Source organism: Dermacentor albipictus, chromosome 7, assembly GCF_038994185.2.
Source record: "Dermacentor albipictus isolate Rhodes 1998 colony chromosome 7, USDA_Dalb.pri_finalv2, whole genome shotgun sequence".
Classification (NCBI taxonomy): Eukaryota; Metazoa; Arthropoda; class Arachnida; order Ixodida; family Ixodidae; genus Dermacentor; species Dermacentor albipictus.
In genome coordinates, this window is record NC_091827.1 from 12,776,651 (window position 1) to 12,782,856 (window position 6,206).

The following is a 6,206-nucleotide window of genomic DNA, read 5'->3' on the forward strand; positions in this document are numbered from 1 at the left end:
CTGATCTTATGTAAATGAAAAATTACATGGGACCATAGAAATACAACAATCCAAATTCAATTGGGTTGAAAGAAAAGGTAGCTGAAATTTTGGAAATTCGAGTTTAAACCTCATTGATCCTAAAGAAAATTTCGGATGGCAGCACTAACCTTCGCGTCGCTGTGCCCAAAAGAAGACGGGTCCAAGAATAGTAAATTTTGAACAGTTAAATCTAATCAAAGAAGGTGGAGTGACTTTTCTAAGGTTCGTCTCCTTAAACTTGTCGACAAAAATTTAAGAATCTTCTATAATTTCATCTTCTCTACACATAGGGCAAATCGGTAAAGGCGCCAGACAAGTCCTGTGCAAATAAAATTTTAATAAAGGTATGCGACAGAATAGCCTACCAACAGTATCTTCAGTTCTTTTCGTTTGACAGACATCACTTTTCCAGGGATACAATAAGTGTTTTATATCTGAGGAATTTGTTATAGATGGTACAGAGAATTCTCGGTGCCTCATTTGACTCCGAAATCTTGCAGCTATGATGAAAGCTGTTGCTGGAGGAACCTGGATAGCTGAACCAACTGTCGACGCCTGGCTATACTATCTGCACATCTGGATCTGTACATTTGCTTTTTTATCAGCATGTATATTTGTTGCCATGAACAGTATTCATGTGTACTTTTTGGACTTTATACGTAAAGCAGCAATGAAATATTTACTGTATATTGAAGCTAGTCTGGGCCCATTTTTTAGGTTTATTTACAGCAGAGCGGTGACAGTAAAATGCATTGAAGTACCTGACCAGTTATAGCGGCTGTTTCAGCGAACGCTTTCAAAAATTTTTAAAGCTTGCCTGTGGCACATAGCACAATTCTAGTTCATGTGCTGGTATACTCGAAGAGGGGGACATTACTTGCACAAAAAAAATGAAATGCAGAATCTATTAATTAGCAAAACGTTACTAATTATTTTTTACTGATTACGGTATTGTAATTTACAAATTTCAGACGGGGAGTTCGCAAGGCGGATCCACTTGGAACGAATTCTCAGGATGACACCAGTTTCAGCATAATAATTCCCGAACTTTGCGGACGAGACTTGCTGGCCATCGCATTGTTTGCTACTCCCCAACAGATGATACTACTGACTCGGTCGCTCCAAACGAATTCAAACAAATCTCGACTGTTGACCCCTTGGCTTTCGACAAATTCGTACTGAATCACGACTGGTATAACGTTTTGATGACTGTTCCTCCAGGCGACGCCTATACGACAACTCTGTAACGCTGTTCATCGATTTCCGACTTGCAGCTACACGGGTCTGTAAAATCAAACAGCGTAACTTGTACCAAAAATAAATGTCGACAGACATACTCGCGGCAATAAACGCAAAAGACTTGTTATGGGTTCAAACAAAGAGAGGGCCTAATAGTACTGTTTTACGGCTTCAGTTCAAAGAGCTTCGAGCTAAGGTCAATGCAATGATGCGCCTAGCAAAACGTAATAACATACCAGCAAAATTTACGGACGCTCGTTGTGACAGCAGGAAAACATGGTCCCTAATTAACAATCTTAGAAGTGGGGATGTAAACGCTATAATCGCCATGTTGTTCTTATGTCTCGTTTTTCTTCAAATGGTCCTGCCACCGTTAATGATTTTAACTCATCTTTTTCAAAAGTGTCTGGTGTAGCGAGACCTCATCCAGATATTTGCACATTTCAAACGAGTATTTCAGGATCCGCCTTTCTTCCCATGCTTTCGGAACATGATCTGAAATCGATCCTTTTCCGTCTAAAACCAAATAAGACACCAGGAATTGATGGTGTTTCAATATTAGAGCTGCGCAGAATTTTCGAAGCAATAAAAGATGTGCTACTACTCATTTTAAACAATATTATTACCACTGGTACCATTCCCGATAATCTGAAAAATGCGCTGGTCATTCCTCTTTTTAAAAGTGGCGACGCAACAATATCGAAAACTACCGGCCTATTTCAATCCTTTCGTGCGTTAGGCAGATATTGGAATAACATCGGCTCGAGTCAATGAGCAGCTTTTTAAACGAGCATGGCGTGTTATCTCCTAGCCAGTATGGTCTTGTGCCGCATAGGGGCACGCAGTTGCTGCTTGAAGTTTTTTCCGATACACTGAACTCTGCGTTCGAACACATTCAGATTGTTTGTGCACTGTTTCTTGACGTCCGCAAAGCGTTTGACAGAGTCTGTCATATTATACTACTAATCAAACTTTCTTTACTAGGCTTTCGGGGTGCGTTTTTGCAGCTTCTGAAAAACTTCTTGTCTCACAGGCACCAACTTGTGTCTGTTGGAAAATTTCTTAGCAACCTGACCGAAATTAATGCTGGCGTCCTCCAAGATTCAATTTTAAGTCCGTTATTATTATTTAATTTATATTTCAACGATTTATCTAATGTTGTGAACGTCAAATTATATCAGTATGCTGATGACACTGTCCTTGTCTCATACACTCGAAGTTACACTGACGCCATATCTGTTTTTACAAACGGCAACAACACAAGTGATGGACTGGTTTCGGAATGATGTAGTCGATATCAATGCGTCCAAAACTCGACTAATCTGTTTCCACAACCCTGTCAAGCAAGTTACCCTATCGTCCTCATTATATTTGCACACATCACATTGCAATTCCTGTTCGTTTGACCCTGTGCAATACGCCCGTTCAGTTAAATACCTTGGAGTTTTTTTTTTTTGACAGCGCTTTATCCTGGAATTCTCGTTTCGCACATGTATGTCAAGAACTTCGCGCAGTGTCTTGTGTTGTGTATAATATTAAATTTTACAAGCCATTGTCTCTCCGAAAGCTTGTAGTACATGCCTTAAGCTACAGTGTAAATCGGTATAGGATATCTACACATGGTCATGGCACTCAGCATTTGGTAAGCCGGGTCAATTCTGTCCTTCGTGGCATTCTGAAGCATGTTGCTTATGTCTCCCCCAAATCTGATGTGTTCAAGACTTTGTCTTTACCTGATTTCAATTCTTTTATGCTAGAAACTGTTGTCATAAAGCATTTTTGGATAAGCCAGTATAAAATTCCTTATGTGCCTGTGCGTTGCTTGAGACCAAAGAATTCATATGTTACACATTCTAGTTCAAACGACAAAACCACGCTACTCAAGCAAGTGCTTCACCATAACCTAACAGGCCGAAACAGAACTCTGCATCAACGACTTAGTGACTTCTTGCTTGCTTACAGGAACACCCCGAATTCCGTAACAGGAAGAACGCCGGCTGAGCTGTTCCTGAAACGACAACCTCGAGTGAAGCTTTCACTCCTGAAGCCAAGTTTTGTGCAGGATATGCGCAGCCGTCAAGACAGAGACATCACCCATCGCAACGATGGCAGAGGAAGGGACCCGCGGATGGAAGCCAGTGACGCAGTTCTCGTCAAGACTACGAGAGGGGAAACCCTGTCATTGGAGGAAGCTGTCGTAGTGCAACGCGTAAGCGACTTGACGTTCGTATTCAAAGTCGGCGACCATTTTCGTTTTGTGCATGTCGACCACTTGAGACCCAGCTGGATTTCGGGACCAAACACTTCATTCCATCCGGACGTCGTAAAAGAAGCGCATCCTGAGTCCACTTCAAGTGCCCGTATTCAGCGAGGTTTTCTATCAACACCCTGGGAAGAAAATTCCCCTGCTGACACCATGATTAGTGGTCCTACTGCGGACCAGCTTGAGGGTGTTCGCTTAGATGACTCCACTTCAACTAAGGAACCGGCATCGCAGCCTGAGGCAAGACACTCAGAAGCGCAGCCTGCAAGTATCACCGCATCAACCATGGCATCACCTGAAGAGGCCCATTTGCGAATTAGTAATCGCACAAGGCGTCCTCCTGATCGCTATGAAGCCTCCAATTATGAGCGCGAAAGCAACGCGTGTAGGTTTAATTAAAGAGGAAGGAATGTTTTGTATCGGCCAGTCGGTATGATAAGATTGTACCGTGCATGACGTGTGTCTGACCGGCATGCAGCATTATCTATAAAAGTACGCTGCTGCCTCGAATAAAGAGCTTTTTGCGTTGCTGCCACAGAAGCGTCTGTCTGCTGCTTAGAATAGAACAGTAACCATTGCGGACAAGAGATGCTAGCATCCAGACGGAGACTGGAAACAAAAATATGACTGCACAAACTACTTCAACTACCGCGTTGTACGTCATAAAATTATTTTAAAATTCATAACGTCAGTTATGACAACTTTTACTCTCATTACATTTCGTTTTAACTTATCGATTTCATGACTTAAAGACAAGCCCCTGTCATCGATATTATACAAGTCGCGCTTGCATTAGTTGGGAAAGCTCATTCAATGGGCGAATACCATTAGAGAGTTTTAGAATAGAGGCCCCCATAGTTTGGGGCCCCACAGAGCTTTGCGGGTGTAAGCGTTGCGACACGCAAGACTGCAGAGTTTTAGAATAGGGCTTTGAGTTTGCGGATTGCGTCTTGCGCTGACAGCGCCACAACGGCGTCACAGAAAAGCTATGAGAAATAATTAAATAAAATATACCATTTTATGATAGGAATAGTAATTTTGACTTGTGTGTATTCGCGTTTAATTACAATTTAGAGGTTATTCTGTAAGCAGCAAACAGTTGCGCTTAGTTTTGAGCAAACCAACTTTACGTGCCTTCATCAGCCATGCTTAGCGGTGTTAGACCTACGAGCCATAATATCCACAATCGAATTCGGAATCAGCGGCGTCTAATGAATCAATCTTCATAACACACGCTAGTTGAGAGAAAGCGATAACCGCAATTACTTCTCCTAGCTTGAGAACTTCACGCGTTACCACGAATCGAACCCAGTTTGGAGCTAGGTTAGAGCCGTCGTTTCGATCGGTGCCGCCATGTTAGCTGACGCAAAGCTTTTGGGGCCGCTATTTGGGCCCCCGTTAAATCGGTGAAATAGCGTTCCCAACGCAAAGCCCAAACCCAGCTTGCGTCTCGCGCATGCGCAGTGGCTTCGACGCTATTTCTTTGGGGCCCCTATTGTAAAACTCTCTATTAGCTGTGAATGTCATTCACTATGCCCGTGTAGAAGCAACATTTCAAAAAGGCATTAAGACGTAATCTCATTCGCTGCGGATGACATTACACGTGTCGTGTGACAGGAGTGTAAGACCACGAGTTACCTTGCACCACCGATGCAATTCTGCTGCGAACTTGTTTAGGACGGGTTTAATCTTTTGAGGCGTAGGTACTGCACTCCTATACGCCGTAAATTAAACAATTCTACTGACTGGAAAAAACGCACGCAACAGGGCACCCTACCGGGTAAGTCTACTTAGACAGTATCAAGGTGTAACGACTTCAAAAAAACGAGGCGAATGTTTTAGCAAAATCAAACATACCATAAGCAGCAGCTAACAGCAATCCTCGCCCAGAGCTACGTCTTTTGCAAGACATTTCCTCAGCAACCATAATATCGACGATGTTCTCTGGCGAAACTAATAAAGTTGTTAAAGGAGCATTTGCCTGTAATCATCCCGAGAAAACACAGCATGATGTAAGTCTCTTATAAATGAGGCGAGCCGAAAACCTCATTACTACACAGTTCTACAGTTCTGCAGAAGCAGTTCTACATGGAGCGACTAGCAACAGTTCAACGTGCGCGAAGCTACGCATAAATCGATTATCAGTCCTTGACAGTCAAATTTTAATAATATGGAAATACAGCTTTTGCAGAACCGTTGTACAAATTCATATACGATATAAAATGACATACCGAATTTGTCCGCTTTGAAGGATCTAATGGATGCTGTTTATAGAACCGCGATATCGTTCTTGGTGCAGAGCTATTAATTTGTAAACGTCGGCCTTTCATGTTTTTTTTTTCGAACTTTCGAATTTTTGAAAATCTCAAAAAAAACTCGGGCCCTAAACCGAAATTCCGCTTTCAACACTCACTAGAACTTAACTTTCTCTTTCGAATACAACAAATTTCATTAAAATCGGTCCAGGGGTTATCTCAGAAAAAGGGTTTTGCGTTTTACATGTATTTGAATAGGCCGCGTCTGAGTTGGGCCTGAGCTAAAGCTTCCTTCTAACTCCTGGGCCGATTTTAATGAAACCTGTTGCATTTGAGAGAGAAAGTTAAATTTTAGTGACTGTTGGAAGCGATATTTCTATTTAGGGCCTGAATTTTGTTACAAGAATTTTCACAATTTCGAAACTTCG

At 42.2% G+C, this 6,206-nt stretch overlaps 1 long non-coding RNA gene across 1 annotated transcript in view; it reads left to right on the plus strand.

Moving 5' to 3' along the window:
- Nucleotides 1-3,885, plus strand: part of LOC135904435 (uncharacterized) — a 75,570-nt gene extending 71,685 nt beyond the window's left edge. The window contains exon 4 of the long non-coding RNA XR_010565115.1: nt 3,223-3,885. This is a non-coding gene — a long non-coding RNA (uncharacterized lncRNA). The remainder of the gene's footprint in view (nt 1-3,222) is intronic.
- Nucleotides 3,886-6,206: the final 2,321 nt, after the last annotated feature.